Source organism: Rhinoderma darwinii, unplaced genomic scaffold (genome assembly GCF_050947455.1).
Source record: "Rhinoderma darwinii isolate aRhiDar2 unplaced genomic scaffold, aRhiDar2.hap1 Scaffold_675, whole genome shotgun sequence".
Classification (NCBI taxonomy): domain Eukaryota; kingdom Metazoa; phylum Chordata; class Amphibia; order Anura; family Rhinodermatidae; genus Rhinoderma; species Rhinoderma darwinii.
In genome coordinates, this window is record NW_027464233.1 from 138502 (window position 1) to 155838 (window position 17337).

Genomic DNA, 17337 nt, shown 5'->3' on the forward strand with positions numbered 1-17337 from the left:
GGATTCCAGAGCCAGCTTTCTGACATCATAATGGGGCCTCAGAGATAAAAGCCTGGGCCCAGGCAGTGTTGGTCAGTGCTGCTCAGCAGGCAGCACTGGACTGGACTGGATTACAGCTGATACAAGGTGTGAAGGAACAAGGGGTGGCTGTGGGCATGCACTTGCTGCCGCTGCCAGTGTTTATCTGCATGGCAGCAGGGCATTTGGGCGTTGCCAGGAAGGCGTTTTTATGTAGATTCCTCCTCTTTCAGCACTGCATTGTGGTGCAAGCAAAAGAAGCAAATCCTGTCTGGCTTCCTCTCCGGCCTTTATTCACCTCCCGTGTAGCTGTGAGTGTGTGAGCCTGCAGGGCCCCATGGAATTGCCTAGAAGTAGGCTGAATCGCTGCAAGGGCTGAACAGCAGTATCGGGCAGGCTCGGGCAACGCGCGGCCCGTTCGGGTTATCGCTTCTCGGCCTTTTGGCTAAGATCAAGTGTAGTATCTGTTCTTATCAGTTTAATATCTGATACGTCCCCTATCTGGGGACCATATATTAAATGGATTTTTAGAACAGGGAGATGGAAATAGAGCTTGCTCTGTCCACTCCACGCATTGACCTGGTATTGCAGTATTTCCAGGACCGGTGCACCCTTTCCTTATGTGTTGACTAAAAGCAGATTCCAAAAGTGTTTTTTGTCTTTGCTATTGTTTCTGTCTTTCTGAAGGGATCTCCCCTTTTAATCCCATTATTTCAACACCTGTTGGACAATGCATGAGTGATAATGAGCTCATTGATTAAATGCAATTAATGAATAGATTGCCACCTCTTGTTGTGTGTCGTCTGTGTTTCTGTGTTTCCGGCATTTCACATTGGAACACCTCATTCACCTTCCTTGTCTTCTCTCCGCCCTCCCTTTTAGGTAAGTTAAAGAGCTGCACCTGAGCCAGCCACTGATTGATTGATTGATTGATTGATTGATTGATTGATTGATTGATTGATTGCAGCACAACAGTCAAATAGTGGAGTGGAGTAGGGGAACAGCAAACAGCCAATAAAGCAGCCCGCCCGCTCGCCTGCCCGCCACAATGGACCTACCTGTGTACACTAGATGGATGTGATGGAATGTACTGTCGTCCCTACATTTCAAGAAGAAGTAAGAATTGCAGTTGCAACAAAGCCTTGCTTGCCTACAAAGAGAGCAGCAATTTGGATTTGTTACTATGTTACCTAGAAGAATAACAAACTGTGCAAGGATGGAGGTTGTAGGAGCAAGGAGAAGTTGTCTGTAAAGTTGGTGGATGCCTATTTTCCATTTTGCAGTCCCTTGTCTCCCTCTTGTGGCCTCCTGGAGGCAACTAGCTGTGCAAAAAAAAGACAGCCTGGCGGCCGGCTGTTGCAGTGTTGCCCTCTCAGGCAACACTGAGTGACTGACTGAGCCTCACCGTCTTATATAAAGTTCAGACGGAACTTTGCACGTGTCATAGTGGAGCCCTCAGGATTCCAGAGCCAGCTTTCTGACATCATAATGGGGCCTCAGAGATAAAAGCCTGGGCCCAGGCAGTGTTGGTCAGTGCTGCTCAGCAGGCAGCACTGGACTGGACTGGATTACAGCTGATACAAGGTGTGAAGGAACAAGGGGTGGCTGTGGGCATGCACTTGCTGCCGCTGCCAGTGTTTATCTGCATGGCAGCAGGGCATTTGGGCGTTGCCAGGAAGGCGTTTTTATGTAGATTCCTCCTCTTTCAGCACTGCATTGTGGTGCAAGCAAAAGAAGCAAATCCTGTCTGGCTTCCTCTCCGGCCTTTATTCACCTCCCGTGTAGCTGTGAGTGTGTGAGCCTGCAGGGCCCCATGGAATTGCCTAGAAGTAGGCTGAATCGCTGCAAGGGCTGAACAGCAGTATCGGGCAGGCTCGGGCAACGCGCGGCCCGTTCGGGTTATCGCTTCTCGGCCTTTTGGCTAAGATCAAGTGTAGTATCTGTTCTTATCAGTTTAATATCTGATACGTCCCCTATCTGGGGACCATATATTAAATGGATTTTTAGAACAGGGAGATGGAAATAGAGCTTGCTCTGTCCACTCCACGCATTGACCTGGTATTGCAGTATTTCCAGGACCGGTGCACCCTTTCCTTATGTGTTGACTAAAAGCAGATTCCAAAAGTGTTTTTTGTCTTTGCTATTGTTTCTGTCTTTCTGAAGGGATCTCCCCTTTTAATCCCATTATTTCAACACCTGTTGGACAATGCATGAGTGATAATGAGCTCATTGATTAAATGCAATTAATGAATAGATTGCCACCTCTTGTTGTGTGTCGTCTGTGTTTCTGTGTTTCCGGCATTTCACATTGGAACACCTCATTCACCTTCCTTGTCTTCTCTCCGCCCTCCCTTTTAGGTAAGTTAAAGAGCTGCACCTGAGCCAGCCACTGATTGATTGATTGATTGATTGATTGATTGATTGATGCAGCACAACAGTCAAATAGTGGAGTGGAGTAGGGGAACAGCAAACAGCCAATAAAGCAGCCCGCCCGCTCGCCTGCCCGCCACAATGGACCTACCTGTGTACACTAGATGGATGTGATGGAATGTACTGTCGTCCCTACATTTCAAGAAGAAGTAAGAATTGCAGTTGCAACAAAGCCTTGCTTGCCTACAAAGAGAGCAGCAATTTGGATTTGTTACTATGTTACCTAGAAGAATAACAAACTGTGCAAGGATGGAGGTTGTAGGAGCAAGGAGAAGTTGTCTGTAAAGTTGGTGGATGCCTATTTTCCATTTTGCAGTCCCTTGTCTCCCTCTTGTGGCCTCCTGGAGGCAACTAGCTGTGCAAAAAAAAGACAGCCTGGCGGCCGGCTGTTGCAGTGTTGCCCTCTCAGGCAACACTGAGTGACTGACTGAGCCTCACCGTCTTATATAAAGTTCAGACGGAACTTTGCACGTGTCATAGTGGAGCCCTCAGGATTCCAGAGCCAGCTTTCTGACATCATAATGGGGCCTCAGAGATAAAAGCCTGGGCCCAGGCAGTGTTGGTCAGTGCTGCTCAGCAGGCAGCACTGGACTGGACTGGATTACAGCTGATACAAGGTGTGAAGGAACAAGGGGTGGCTGTGGGCATGCACTTGCTGCCGCTGCCAGTGTTTATCTGCATGGCAGCAGGGCATTTGGGCGTTGCCAGGAAGGCGTTTTTATGTAGATTCCTCCTCTTTCAGCACTGCATTGTGGTGCAAGCAAAAGAAGCAAATCCTGTCTGGCTTCCTCTCCGGCCTTTATTCACCTCCCGTGTAGCTGTGAGTGTGTGAGCCTGCAGGGCCCCATGGAATTGCCTAGAAGTAGGCTGAATCGCTGCAAGGGCTGAACAGCAGTATCGGGCAGGCTCGGGCAACGCGCGGCCCGTTCGGGTTATCGCTTCTCGGCCTTTTGGCTAAGATCAAGTGTAGTATCTGTTCTTATCAGTTTAATATCTGATACGTCCCCTATCTGGGGACCATATATTAAATGGATTTTTAGAACAGGGAGATGGAAATAGAGCTTGCTCTGTCCACTCCACGCATTGACCTGGTATTGCAGTATTTCCAGGACCGGTGCACCCTTTCCTTATGTGTTGACTAAAAGCAGATTCCAAAAGTGTTTTTTGTCTTTGCTATTGTTTCTGTCTTTCTGAAGGGATCTCCCCTTTTAATCCCATTATTTCAACACCTGTTGGACAATGCATGAGTGATAATGAGCTCATTGATTAAATGCAATTAATGAATAGATTGCCACCTCTTGTTGTGTGTCGTCTGTGTTTCTGTGTTTCCGGCATTTCACATTGGAACACCTCATTCACCTTCCTTGTCTTCTCTCCGCCCTCCCTTTTAGGTAAGTTAAAGAGCTGCACCTGAGCCAGCCACTGATTGATTGATTGATTGATTGATTGATTGATTGATTGATTGATTGATTGATTGATTGATTGATGCAGCACAACAGTCAAATAGTGGAGTGGAGTAGGGGAACAGCAAACAGCCAATAAAGCAGCCCGCCCGCTCGCCTGCCCGCCACAATGGACCTACCTGTGTACACTAGATGGATGTGATGGAATGTACTGTCGTCCCTACATTTCAAGAAGAAGTAAGAATTGCAGTTGCAACAAAGCCTTGCTTGCCTACAAAGAGAGCAGCAATTTGGATTTGTTACTATGTTACCTAGAAGAATAACAAACTGTGCAAGGATGGAGGTTGTAGGAGCAAGGAGAAGTTGTCTGTAAAGTTGGTGGATGCCTATTTTCCATTTTGCAGTCCCTTGTCTCCCTCTTGTGGCCTCCTGGAGGCAACTAGCTGTGCAAAAAAAAGACAGCCTGGCGGCCGGCTGTTGCAGTGTTGCCCTCTCAGGCAACACTGAGTGACTGACTGAGCCTCACCGTCTTATATAAAGTTCAGACGGAACTTTGCACGTGTCATAGTGGAGCCCTCAGGATTCCAGAGCCAGCTTTCTGACATCATAATGGGGCCTCAGAGATAAAAGCCTGGGCCCAGGCAGTGTTGGTCAGTGCTGCTCAGCAGGCAGCACTGGACTGGACTGGATTACAGCTGATACAAGGTGTGAAGGAACAAGGGGTGGCTGTGGGCATGCACTTGCTGCCGCTGCCAGTGTTTATCTGCATGGCAGCAGGGCATTTGGGCGTTGCCAGGAAGGCGTTTTTATGTAGATTCCTCCTCTTTCAGCACTGCATTGTGGTGCAAGCAAAAGAAGCAAATCCTGTCTGGCTTCCTCTCCGGCCTTTATTCACCTCCCGTGTAGCTGTGAGTGTGTGAGCCTGCAGGGCCCCATGGAATTGCCTAGAAGTAGGCTGAATCGCTGCAAGGGCTGAACAGCAGTATCGGGCAGGCTCGGGCAACGCGCGGCCCGTTCGGGTTATCGCTTCTCGGCCTTTTGGCTAAGATCAAGTGTAGTATCTGTTCTTATCAGTTTAATATCTGATACGTCCCCTATCTGGGGACCATATATTAAATGGATTTTTAGAACAGGGAGATGGAAATAGAGCTTGCTCTGTCCACTCCACGCATTGACCTGGTATTGCAGTATTTCCAGGACCGGTGCACCCTTTCCTTATGTGTTGACTAAAAGCAGATTCCAAAAGTGTTTTTTGTCTTTGCTATTGTTTCTGTCTTTCTGAAGGGATCTCCCCTTTTAATCCCATTATTTCAACACCTGTTGGACAATGCATGAGTGATAATGAGCTCATTGATTAAATGCAATTAATGAATAGATTGCCACCTCTTGTTGTGTGTCGTCTGTGTTTCTGTGTTTCCGGCATTTCACATTGGAACACCTCATTCACCTTCCTTGTCTTCTCTCCGCCCTCCCTTTTAGGTAAGTTAAAGAGCTGCACCTGAGCCAGCCACTGATTGATTGATTGATTGATTGATTGATTGATTGATTGATTGATTGATTGATTGATGCAGCACAACAGTCAAATAGTGGAGTGGAGTAGGGGAACAGCAAACAGCCAATAAAGCAGCCCGCCCGCTCGCCTGCCCGCCACAATGGACCTACCTGTGTACACTAGATGGATGTGATGGAATGTACTGTCGTCCCTACATTTCAAGAAGAAGTAAGAATTGCAGTTGCAACAAAGCCTTGCTTGCCTACAAAGAGAGCAGCAATTTGGATTTGTTACTATGTTACCTAGAAGAATAACAAACTGTGCAAGGATGGAGGTTGTAGGAGCAAGGAGAAGTTGTCTGTAAAGTTGGTGGATGCCTATTTTCCATTTTGCAGTCCCTTGTCTCCCTCTTGTGGCCTCCTGGAGGCAACTAGCTGTGCAAAAAAAAGACAGCCTGGCGGCCGGCTGTTGCAGTGTTGCCCTCTCAGGCAACACTGAGTGACTGACTGAGCCTCACCGTCTTATATAAAGTTCAGACGGAACTTTGCACGTGTCATAGTGGAGCCCTCAGGATTCCAGAGCCAGCTTTCTGACATCATAATGGGGCCTCAGAGATAAAAGCCTGGGCCCAGGCAGTGTTGGTCAGTGCTGCTCAGCAGGCAGCACTGGACTGGACTGGATTACAGCTGATACAAGGTGTGAAGGAACAAGGGGTGGCTGTGGGCATGCACTTGCTGCCGCTGCCAGTGTTTATCTGCATGGCAGCAGGGCATTTGGGCGTTGCCAGGAAGGCGTTTTTATGTAGATTCCTCCTCTTTCAGCACTGCATTGTGGTGCAAGCAAAAGAAGCAAATCCTGTCTGGCTTCCTCTCCGGCCTTTATTCACCTCCCGTGTAGCTGTGAGTGTGTGAGCCTGCAGGGCCCCATGGAATTGCCTAGAAGTAGGCTGAATCGCTGCAAGGGCTGAACAGCAGTATCGGGCAGGCTCGGGCAACGCGCGGCCCGTTCGGGTTATCGCTTCTCGGCCTTTTGGCTAAGATCAAGTGTAGTATCTGTTCTTATCAGTTTAATATCTGATACGTCCCCTATCTGGGGACCATATATTAAATGGATTTTTAGAACAGGGAGATGGAAATAGAGCTTGCTCTGTCCACTCCACGCATTGACCTGGTATTGCAGTATTTCCAGGACCGGTGCACCCTTTCCTTATGTGTTGACTAAAAGCAGATTCCAAAAGTGTTTTTTGTCTTTGCTATTGTTTCTGTCTTTCTGAAGGGATCTCCCCTTTTAATCCCATTATTTCAACACCTGTTGGACAATGCATGAGTGATAATGAGCTCATTGATTAAATGCAATTAATGAATAGATTGCCACCTCTTGTTGTGTGTCGTCTGTGTTTCTGTGTTTCCGGCATTTCACATTGGAACACCTCATTCACCTTCCTTGTCTTCTCTCCGCCCTCCCTTTTAGGTAAGTTAAAGAGCTGCACCTGAGCCAGCCACTGATTGATTGATTGATTGATTGATTGATTGATTGATTGATTGATTGATTGATTGATTGATTGATGCAGCACAACAGTCAAATAGTGGAGTGGAGTAGGGGAACAGCAAACAGCCAATAAAGCAGCCCGCCCGCTCGCCTGCCCGCCACAATGGACCTACCTGTGTACACTAGATGGATGTGATGGAATGTACTGTCGTCCCTACATTTCAAGAAGAAGTAAGAATTGCAGTTGCAACAAAGCCTTGCTTGCCTACAAAGAGAGCAGCAATTTGGATTTGTTACTATGTTACCTAGAAGAATAACAAACTGTGCAAGGATGGAGGTTGTAGGAGCAAGGAGAAGTTGTCTGTAAAGTTGGTGGATGCCTATTTTCCATTTTGCAGTCCCTTGTCTCCCTCTTGTGGCCTCCTGGAGGCAACTAGCTGTGCAAAAAAAAGACAGCCTGGCGGCCGGCTGTTGCAGTGTTGCCCTCTCAGGCAACACTGAGTGACTGACTGAGCCTCACCGTCTTATATAAAGTTCAGACGGAACTTTGCACGTGTCATAGTGGAGCCCTCAGGATTCCAGAGCCAGCTTTCTGACATCATAATGGGGCCTCAGAGATAAAAGCCTGGGCCCAGGCAGTGTTGGTCAGTGCTGCTCAGCAGGCAGCACTGGACTGGACTGGATTACAGCTGATACAAGGTGTGAAGGAACAAGGGGTGGCTGTGGGCATGCACTTGCTGCCGCTGCCAGTGTTTATCTGCATGGCAGCAGGGCATTTGGGCGTTGCCAGGAAGGCGTTTTTATGTAGATTCCTCCTCTTTCAGCACTGCATTGTGGTGCAAGCAAAAGAAGCAAATCCTGTCTGGCTTCCTCTCCGGCCTTTATTCACCTCCCGTGTAGCTGTGAGTGTGTGAGCCTGCAGGGCCCCATGGAATTGCCTAGAAGTAGGCTGAATCGCTGCAAGGGCTGAACAGCAGTATCGGGCAGGCTCGGGCAACGCGCGGCCCGTTCGGGTTATCGCTTCTCGGCCTTTTGGCTAAGATCAAGTGTAGTATCTGTTCTTATCAGTTTAATATCTGATACGTCCCCTATCTGGGGACCATATATTAAATGGATTTTTAGAACAGGGAGATGGAAATAGAGCTTGCTCTGTCCACTCCACGCATTGACCTGGTATTGCAGTATTTCCAGGACCGGTGCACCCTTTCCTTATGTGTTGACTAAAAGCAGATTCCAAAAGTGTTTTTTGTCTTTGCTGTTGTTTCTGTCTTTCTGAAGGGATCTCCCCTTTTAATCCCATTATTTCAACACCTGTTGGACAATGCATGAGTGATAATGAGCTCATTGATTAAATGCAATTAATGAATAGATTGCCACCTCTTGTTGTGTGTCGTCTGTGTTTCTGTGTTTCCGGCATTTCACATTGGAACACCTGATTCACCTTCCTTGTCTTCTCTCCGCCCTCCCTTTTAGGTAAGTTAAAGAGCTGCACCTGAGCCAGCCACTGATTGATTGATTGATTGATTGATTGATTGATTGATTGATGCAGCACAACAGTCAAATAGTGGAGTGGAGTAGGGGAACAGCAAACAGCCAATAAAGCAGCCCGCCCGCTCGCCTGCCCGCCACAATGGACCTACCTGTGTACACTAGATGGATGTGATGGAATGTACTGTCGTCCCTACATTTCAAGAAGAAGTAAGAATTGCAGTTGCAACAAAGCCTTGCTTGCCTACAAAGAGAGCAGCAATTTGGATTTGTTACTATGTTACCTAGAAGAATAACAAACTGTGCAAGGATGGAGGTTGTAGGAGCAAGGAGAAGTTGTCTGTAAAGTTGGTGGATGCCTATTTTCCATTTTGCAGTCCCTTGTCTCCCTCTTGTGGCCTCCTGGAGGCAACTAGCTGTGCAAAAAAAAGACAGCCTGGCGGCCGGCTGTTGCAGTGTTGCCCTCTCAGGCAACACTGAGTGACTGACTGAGCCTCACCGTCTTATATAAAGTTCAGACGGAACTTTGCACGTGTCATAGTGGAGCCCTCAGGATTCCAGAGCCAGCTTTCTGACATCATAATGGGGCCTCAGAGATAAAAGCCTGGGCCCAGGCAGTGTTGGTCAGTGCTGCTCAGCAGGCAGCACTGGACTGGACTGGATTACAGCTGATACAAGGTGTGAAGGAACAAGGGGTGGCTGTGGGCATGCACTTGCTGCCGCTGCCAGTGTTTATCTGCATGGCAGCAGGGCATTTGGGCGTTGCCAGGAAGGCGTTTTTATGTAGATTCCTCCTCTTTCAGCACTGCATTGTGGTGCAAGCAAAAGAAGCAAATCCTGTCTGGCTTCCTCTCCGGCCTTTATTCACCTCCCGTGTAGCTGTGAGTGTGTGAGCCTGCAGGGCCCCATGGAATTGCCTAGAAGTAGGCTGAATCGCTGCAAGGGCTGAACAGCAGTATCGGGCAGGCTCGGGCAACGCGCGGCCCGTTCGGGTTATCGCTTCTCGGCCTTTTGGCTAAGATCAAGTGTAGTATCTGTTCTTATCAGTTTAATATCTGATACGTCCCCTATCTGGGGACCATATATTAAATGGATTTTTAGAACAGGGAGATGGAAATAGAGCTTGCTCTGTCCACTCCACGCATTGACCTGGTATTGCAGTATTTCCAGGACCGGTGCACCCTTTCCTTATGTGTTGACTAAAAGCAGATTCCAAAAGTGTTTTTTGTCTTTGCTATTGTTTCTGTCTTTCTGAAGGGATCTCCCCTTTTAATCCCATTATTTCAACACCTGTTGGACAATGCATGAGTGATAATGAGCTCATTGATTAAATGCAATTAATGAATAGATTGCCACCTCTTGTTGTGTGTCGTCTGTGTTTCTGTGTTTCCGGCATTTCACATTGGAACACCTCATTCACCTTCCTTGTCTTCTCTCCGCCCTCCCTTTTAGGTAAGTTAAAGAGCTGCACCTGAGCCAGCCACTGATTGATTGATTGATTGATTGATTGATTGATTGATTGATTGATTGATTGATTGATTGATTGATGCAGCACAACAGTCAAATAGTGGAGTGGAGTAGGGGAACAGCAAACAGCCAATAAAGCAGCCCGCCCGCTCGCCTGCCCGCCACAATGGACCTACCTGTGTACACTAGATGGATGTGATGGAATGTACTGTCGTCCCTACATTTCAAGAAGAAGTAAGAATTGCAGTTGCAACAAAGCCTTGCTTGCCTACAAAGAGAGCAGCAATTTGGATTTGTTACTATGTTACCTAGAAGAATAACAAACTGTGCAAGGATGGAGGTTGTAGGAGCAAGGAGAAGTTGTCTGTAAAGTTGGTGGATGCCTATTTTCCATTTTGCAGTCCCTTGTCTCCCTCTTGTGGCCTCCTGGAGGCAACTAGCTGTGCAAAAAAAAGACAGCCTGGCGGCCGGCTGTTGCAGTGTTGCCCTCTCAGGCAACACTGAGTGACTGACTGAGCCTCACCGTCTTATATAAAGTTCAGACGGAACTTTGCACGTGTCATAGTGGAGCCCTCAGGATTCCAGAGCCAGCTTTCTGACATCATAATGGGGCCTCAGAGATAAAAGCCTGGGCCCAGGCAGTGTTGGTCAGTGCTGCTCAGCAGGCAGCACTGGACTGGACTGGATTACAGCTGATACAAGGTGTGAAGGAACAAGGGGTGGCTGTGGGCATGCACTTGCTGCCGCTGCCAGTGTTTATCTGCATGGCAGCAGGGCATTTGGGCGTTGCCAGGAAGGCGTTTTTATGTAGATTCCTCCTCTTTCAGCACTGCATTGTGGTGCAAGCAAAAGAAGCAAATCCTGTCTGGCTTCCTCTCCGGCCTTTATTCACCTCCCGTGTAGCTGTGAGTGTGTGAGCCTGCAGGGCCCCATGGAATTGCCTAGAAGTAGGCTGAATCGCTGCAAGGGCTGAACAGCAGTATCGGGCAGGCTCGGGCAACGCGCGGCCCGTTCGGGTTATCGCTTCTCGGCCTTTTGGCTAAGATCAAGTGTAGTATCTGTTCTTATCAGTTTAATATCTGATACGTCCCCTATCTGGGGACCATATATTAAATGGATTTTTAGAACAGGGAGATGGAAATAGAGCTTGCTCTGTCCACTCCACGCATTGACCTGGTATTGCAGTATTTCCAGGACCGGTGCACCCTTTCCTTATGTGTTGACTAAAAGCAGATTCCAAAAGTGTTTTTTGTCTTTGCTGTTGTTTCTGTCTTTCTGAAGGGATCTCCCCTTTTAATCCCATTATTTCAACACCTGTTGGACAATGCATGAGTGATAATGAGCTCATTGATTAAATGCAATTAATGAATAGATTGCCACCTCTTGTTGTGTGTCGTCTGTGTTTCTGTGTTTCCGGCATTTCACATTGGAACACCTGATTCACCTTCCTTGTCTTCTCTCCGCCCTCCCTTTTAGGTAAGTTAAAGAGCTGCACCTGAGCCAGCCACTGATTGATTGATTGATTGATTGATTGATTGATTGATTGATTGATGCAGCACAACAGTCAAATAGTGGAGTGGAGTAGGGGAACAGCAAACAGCCAATAAAGCAGCCCGCCCGCTCGCCTGCCCGCCACAATGGACCTACCTGTGTACACTAGATGGATGTGATGGAATGTACTGTCGTCCCTACATTTCAAGAAGAAGTAAGAATTGCAGTTGCAACAAAGCCTTGCTTGCCTACAAAGAGAGCAGCAATTTGGATTTGTTACTATGTTACCTAGAAGAATAACAAACTGTGCAAGGATGGAGGTTGTAGGAGCAAGGAGAAGTTGTCTGTAAAGTTGGTGGATGCCTATTTTCCATTTTGCAGTCCCTTGTCTCCCTCTTGTGTTTTGCAGTCCCTTGTCTCCCTCTTGTGGCCTCCTGGAGGCAACTAGCTGTGCAAAAAAAAGACAGCCTGGCGGCCGGCTGTTGCAGTGTTGCCCTCTCAGGCAACACTGAGTGACTGACTGAGCCTCACCGTCTTATATAAAGTTCAGACGGAACTTTGCACGTGTCATAGTGGAGCCCTCAGGATTCCAGAGCCAGCTTTCTGACATCATAATGGGGCCTCAGAGATAAAAGCCTGGGCCCAGGCAGTGTTGGTCAGTGCTGCTCAGCAGGCAGCACTGGACTGGACTGGATTACAGCTGATACAAGGTGTGAAGGAACAAGGGGTGGCTGTGGGCATGCACTTGCTGCCGCTGCCAGTGTTTATCTGCATGGCAGCAGGGCATTTGGGCGTTGCCAGGAAGGCGTTTTTATGTAGATTCCTCCTCTTTCAGCACTGCATTGTGGTGCAAGCAAAAGAAGCAAATCCTGTCTGGCTTCCTCTCCGGCCTTTATTCACCTCCCGTGTAGCTGTGAGTGTGTGAGCCTGCAGGGCCCCATGGAATTGCCTAGAAGTAGGCTGAATCGCTGCAAGGGCTGAACAGCAGTATCGGGCAGGCTCGGGCAACGCGCGGCCCGTTCGGGTTATCGCTTCTCGCCCTTTTGGCTAAGATCAAGTGTAGTATCTGTTCTTATCAGTTTAATATCTGATACGTCCCCTATCTGGGGACCATATATTAAATGGATTTTTAGAACAGGGAGATGGAAATAGAGCTTGCTCTGTCCACTCCACGCATTGACCTGGTATTGCAGTATTTCCAGGACCGGTGCACCCTTTCCTTATGTGTTGACTAAAAGCAGATTCCAAAAGTGTTTTTTGTCTTTGCTATTGTTTCTGTCTTTCTGAAGGGATCTCCCCTTTTAATCCCATTATTTCAACACCTGTTGGACAATGCATGAGTGATAATGAGCTCATTGATTAAATGCAATTAATGAATAGATTGCCACCTCTTGTTGTGTGTCGTCTGTGTTTCTGTGTTTCCGGCATTTCACATTGGAACACCTCATTCACCTTCCTTGTCTTCTCTCCGCCCTCCCTTTTAGGTAAGTTAAAGAGCTGCACCTGAGCCAGCCACTGATTGATTGATTGATTGATTGATTGATTGATTGATGCAGCACAACAGTCAAATAGTGGAGTGGAGTAGGGGAACAGCAAACAGCCAATAAAGCAGCCCGCCCGCTCGCCACAATGGACCTACCTGTGTACACTAGATGGATGTGATGGAATGTACTGTCGTCCCTACATTTCAAGAAGAAGTAAGAATTGCAGTTGCAACAAAGCCTTGCTTGCCTACAAAGAGAGCAGCAATTTGGATTTGTTACTATGTTACCTAGAAGAATAACAAACTGTGCAAGGATGGAGGTTGTAGGAGCAAGGAGAAGTTGTCTGTAAAGTTGGTGGATGCCTATTTTCCATTTTGCAGTCCCTTGTCTCCCTCTTGTGGCCTCCTGGAGGCAACTAGCTGTGCAAAAAAAAGACAGCCTGGCGGCCGGCTGTTGCAGTGTTGCCCTCTCAGGCAACACTGAGTGACTGACTGAGCCTCACCGTCTTATATAAAGTTCAGACGGAACTTTGCACGTGTCATAGTGGAGCCCTCAGGATTCCAGAGCCAGCTTTCTGACATCATAATGGGGCCTCAGAGATAAAAGCCTGGGCCCAGGCAGTGTTGGTCAGTGCTGCTCAGCAGGCAGCACTGGACTGGACTGGATTACAGCTGATACAAGGTGTGAAGGAACAAGGGGTGGCTGTGGGCATGCACTTGCTGCCGCTGCCAGTGTTTATCTGCATGGCAGCAGGGCATTTGGGCGTTGCCAGGAAGGCGTTTTTATGTAGATTCCTCCTCTTTCAGCACTGCATTGTGGTGCAAGCAAAAGAAGCAAATCCTGTCTGGCTTCCTCTCCGGCCTTTATTCACCTCCCGTGTAGCTGTGAGTGTGTGAGCCTGCAGGGCCCCATGGAATTGCCTAGAAGTAGGCTGAATCGCTGCAAGGGCTGAACAGCAGTATCGGGCAGGCTCGGGCAACGCGCGGCCCGTTCGGGTTATCGCTTCTCGCCCTTTTGGCTAAGATCAAGTGTAGTATCTGTTCTTATCAGTTTAATATCTGATACGTCCCCTATCTGGGGACCATATATTAAATGGATTTTTAGAACAGGGAGATGGAAATAGAGCTTGCTCTGTCCACTCCACGCATTGACCTGGTATTGCAGTATTTCCAGGACCGGTGCACCCTTTCCTTATGTGTTGACTAAAAGCAGATTCCAAAAGTGTTTTTTGTCTTTGCTATTGTTTCTGTCTTTCTGAAGGGATCTCCCCTTTTAATCCCATTATTTCAACACCTGTTGGACAATGCATGAGTGATAATGAGCTCATTGATTAAATGCAATTAATGAATAGATTGCCACCTCTTGTTGTGTGTCGTCTGTGTTTCTGTGTTTCCGGCATTTCACATTGGAACACCTCATTCACCTTCCTTGTCTTCTCTCCGCCCTCCCTTTTAGGTAAGTTAAAGAGCTGCACCTGAGCCAGCCACTGATTGATTGATTGATTGATTGATTGATTGATTGATTGATTGATTGATTGATTGATTGATGCAGCACAACAGTCAAATAGTGGAGTGGAGTAGGGGAACAGCAAACAGCCAATAAAGCAGCCCGCCCGCTCGCCTGCCCGCCACAATGGACCTACCTGTGTACACTAGATGGATGTGATGGAATGTACTGTCGTCCCTACATTTCAAGAAGAAGTAAGAATTGCAGTTGCAACAAAGCCTTGCTTGCCTACAAAGAGAGCAGCAATTTGGATTTGTTACTATGTTACCTAGAAGAATAACAAACTGTGCAAGGATGGAGGTTGTAGGAGCAAGGAGAAGTTGTCTGTAAAGTTGGTGGATGCCTATTTTCCATTTTGCAGTCCCTTGTCTCCCTCTTGTGGCCTCCTGGAGGCAACTAGCTGTGCAAAAAAAAGACAGCCTGGCGGCCGGCTGTTGCAGTGTTGCCCTCTCAGGCAACACTGAGTGACTGACTGAGCCTCACCGTCTTATATAAAGTTCAGACGGAACTTTGCACGTGTCATAGTGGAGCCCTCAGGATTCCAGAGCCAGCTTTCTGACATCATAATGGGGCCTCAGAGATAAAAGCCTGGGCCCAGGCAGTGTTGGTCAGTGCTGCTCAGCAGGCAGCACTGGACTGGACTGGATTACAGCTGATACAAGGTGTGAAGGAACAAGGGGTGGCTGTGGGCATGCACTTGCTGCCGCTGCCAGTGTTTATCTGCATGGCAGCAGGGCATTTGGGCGTTGCCAGGAAGGCGTTTTTATGTAGATTCCTCCTCTTTCAGCACTGCATTGTGGTGCAAGCAAAAGAAGCAAATCCTGTCTGGCTTCCTCTCCGGCCTTTATTCACCTCCCGTGTAGCTGTGAGTGTGTGAGCCTGCAGGGCCCCATGGAATTGCCTAGAAGTAGGCTGAATCGCTGCAAGGGCTGAACAGCAGTATCGGGCAGGCTCGGGCAACGCGCGGCCCGTTCGGGTTATCGCTTCTCGGCCTTTTGGCTAAGATCAAGTGTAGTATCTGTTCTTATCAGTTTAATATCTGATACGTCCCCTATCTGGGGACCATATATTAAATGGATTTTTAGAACAGGGAGATGGAAATAGAGCTTGCTCTGTCCACTCCACGCATTGACCTGGTATTGCAGTATTTCCAGGACCGGTGCACCCTTTCCTTATGTGTTGACTAAAAGCAGATTCCAAAAGTGTTTTTTGTCTTTGCTATTGTTTCTGTCTTTCTGAAGGGATCTCCCCTTTTAATCCCATTATTTCAACACCTGTTGGACAATGCATGAGTGATAATGAGCTCATTGATTAAATGCAATTAATGAATAGATTGCCACCTCTTGTTGTGTGTCGTCTGTGTTTCTGTGTTTCCGGCATTTCACATTGGAACACCTCATTCACCTTCCTTGTCTTCTCTCCGCCCTCCCTTTTAGGTAAGTTAAAGAGCTGCACCTGAGCCAGCCACTGATTGATTGATTGATTGATTGATTGATTGATTGATTGATTGATTGATTGATGCAGCACAACAGTCAAATAGTGGAGTGGAGTAGGGGAACAGCAAACAGCCAATAAAGCAGCCCGCCCGCTCGCCTGCCCGCCACAATGGACCTACCTGTGTACACTAGATGGATGTGATGGAATGTACTGTCGTCCCTACATTTCAAGAAGAAGTAAGAATTGCAGTTGCAACAAAGCCTTGCTTGCCTACAAAGAGAGCAGCAATTTGGATTTGTTACTATGTTACCTAGAAGAATAACAAACTGTGCAAGGATGGAGGTTGTAGGAGCAAGGAGAAGTTGTCTGTAAAGTTGGTGGATGCCTATTTTCCATTTTGCAGTCCCTTGTCTCCCTCTTGTGGCCTCCTGGAGGCAACTTGCTGTGCAAAAAAAAGACAGCCTGGCGGCCGGCTGTTGCAGTGTTGCCCTCTCAGGCAACACTGAGTGACTGACTGAGCCTCACCGTCTTATATAAAGTTCAGACGGAACTTTGCACGTGTCATAGTGGAGCCCTCAGGATTCCAGAGCCAGCTTTCTGACATCATAATGGGGCCTCAGAGATAAAAGCCTGGGCCCAGGCAGTGTTGGTCAGTGCTGCTCAGCAGCCAGCACTGGACTGGACTGGATTACAGCTGATACAAGGTGTGAAGGAACAAGGGGTGGCTGTGGGCATGCACTTGCTGCCGCTGCCAGTGTTTATCTGCATGGCAGCAGGGCATTTGGGCGTTGCCAGGAAGGCGTTTTTATGTAGATTCCTCCTCTTTCAGCACTGCATTGTGGTGCAAGCAAAAGAAGCAAATCCTGTCTGGCTTCCTCTCCGGCCTTTATTCACCTCCCGTGTAGCTGTGAGTGTGTGAGCCTGCAGGGCCCCATGGAATTGCCTAGAAGTAGGCTGAATCGCTGCAAGGGCTGAACAGCAGTATCGGGCAGGCTCGGGCAACGCGCGGCCCGTTCGGGTTATCGCTTCTCGGCCTTTTGGCTAAGATCAAGTGTAGTATCTGTTCTTATCAGTTTAATATCTGATACGTCCCCTATCTGGGGACCATATATTAAATGGATTTTTAGAACAGGGAGATGGAAATAGAGCTTGCTCTGTCCACTCCACGCATTGACCTGGTATTGCAGTATTTCCAGGACCGGTGCACCCTTTCCTTATGTGTTGACTAAAAGCAGATTCCAAAAGTGTTTTTTGTCTTTGCTATTGTTTCTGTCTTTCTGAAGGGATCTCCCCTTTTAATCCCATTATTTCAACACCTGTTGGACAATGCATGAGTGATAATGAGCTCATTGATTAAATGCAATTAATGAATAGATTGCCACCTCTTGTTGTGTGTCGTCTGTGTTTCTGTGTTTCCGGCATTTCACATTGGAACACCTCATTCACCTTCCTTGTCTTCTCTCCGCCCTCCCTTTTAGGTAAGTTAAAGAGCTGCACCTGAGCCAGCCACTGATTGATTGATTGATTGATTGATTGATTGATTGATTGATTGATTGATTGATTGATGCAGCACAACAGTCAAATAGTGGAGTGGAGTAGGGGAACAGCAAACAGCCAATAAAGCAGCCCGCCC

General features: G+C 47.8%; 12 non-coding genes across 12 annotated transcripts; all 12 read left to right on the forward strand.

The window, feature by feature from the left end:
* The first annotated feature begins 443 nt into the window (after nucleotides 1–443).
* LOC142728347 (U2 spliceosomal RNA) lies at nucleotides 444–634 on the forward strand. The gene has a single exon (XR_012877502.1). It is a non-coding gene; the product is annotated as a U2 spliceosomal RNA (small nuclear RNA).
* Nucleotides 635–1919: 1285 nt separating this feature from the next.
* Nucleotides 1920–2110, forward strand: LOC142728348 (U2 spliceosomal RNA). Its single transcript, XR_012877503.1, has one exon. It is a non-coding gene; the product is annotated as a U2 spliceosomal RNA (small nuclear RNA).
* A 1272-nt stretch (nucleotides 2111–3382) lies between these two features.
* Nucleotides 3383–3573, forward strand: LOC142728349 (U2 spliceosomal RNA). Its single transcript, XR_012877504.1, has one exon. It is a non-coding gene; the product is annotated as a U2 spliceosomal RNA (small nuclear RNA).
* Nucleotides 3574–4873: 1300 nt separating this feature from the next.
* LOC142728350 (U2 spliceosomal RNA) lies at nucleotides 4874–5064 on the forward strand. The gene has a single exon (XR_012877505.1). It is a non-coding gene; the product is annotated as a U2 spliceosomal RNA (small nuclear RNA).
* Nucleotides 5065–6356: 1292 nt separating this feature from the next.
* LOC142728351 (U2 spliceosomal RNA) lies at nucleotides 6357–6547 on the forward strand. Its single transcript, XR_012877506.1, has one exon. It is a non-coding gene; the product is annotated as a U2 spliceosomal RNA (small nuclear RNA).
* Nucleotides 6548–7847: 1300 nt separating this feature from the next.
* On the forward strand, nucleotides 7848–8038 carry LOC142728352 (U2 spliceosomal RNA). Its single transcript, XR_012877507.1, has one exon. It is a non-coding gene; the product is annotated as a U2 spliceosomal RNA (small nuclear RNA).
* A 1276-nt stretch (nucleotides 8039–9314) lies between these two features.
* Nucleotides 9315–9505, forward strand: LOC142728353 (U2 spliceosomal RNA). Its single transcript, XR_012877508.1, has one exon. It is a non-coding gene; the product is annotated as a U2 spliceosomal RNA (small nuclear RNA).
* A 1300-nt stretch (nucleotides 9506–10805) lies between these two features.
* LOC142728354 (U2 spliceosomal RNA) lies at nucleotides 10806–10996 on the forward strand. Its single transcript, XR_012877509.1, has one exon. It is a non-coding gene; the product is annotated as a U2 spliceosomal RNA (small nuclear RNA).
* Nucleotides 10997–12304: 1308 nt separating this feature from the next.
* On the forward strand, nucleotides 12305–12495 carry LOC142728392 (U2 spliceosomal RNA). Its single transcript, XR_012877542.1, has one exon. It is a non-coding gene; the product is annotated as a U2 spliceosomal RNA (small nuclear RNA).
* Nucleotides 12496–13759: 1264 nt separating this feature from the next.
* LOC142728394 (U2 spliceosomal RNA) lies at nucleotides 13760–13950 on the forward strand. The gene has a single exon (XR_012877544.1). It is a non-coding gene; the product is annotated as a U2 spliceosomal RNA (small nuclear RNA).
* Nucleotides 13951–15246: 1296 nt separating this feature from the next.
* Nucleotides 15247–15437, forward strand: LOC142728356 (U2 spliceosomal RNA). Its single transcript, XR_012877511.1, has one exon. It is a non-coding gene; the product is annotated as a U2 spliceosomal RNA (small nuclear RNA).
* A 1288-nt stretch (nucleotides 15438–16725) lies between these two features.
* Nucleotides 16726–16916, forward strand: LOC142728358 (U2 spliceosomal RNA). Its single transcript, XR_012877512.1, has one exon. It is a non-coding gene; the product is annotated as a U2 spliceosomal RNA (small nuclear RNA).
* The last annotated feature ends 421 nt before the right edge of the window (nucleotides 16917–17337 follow it).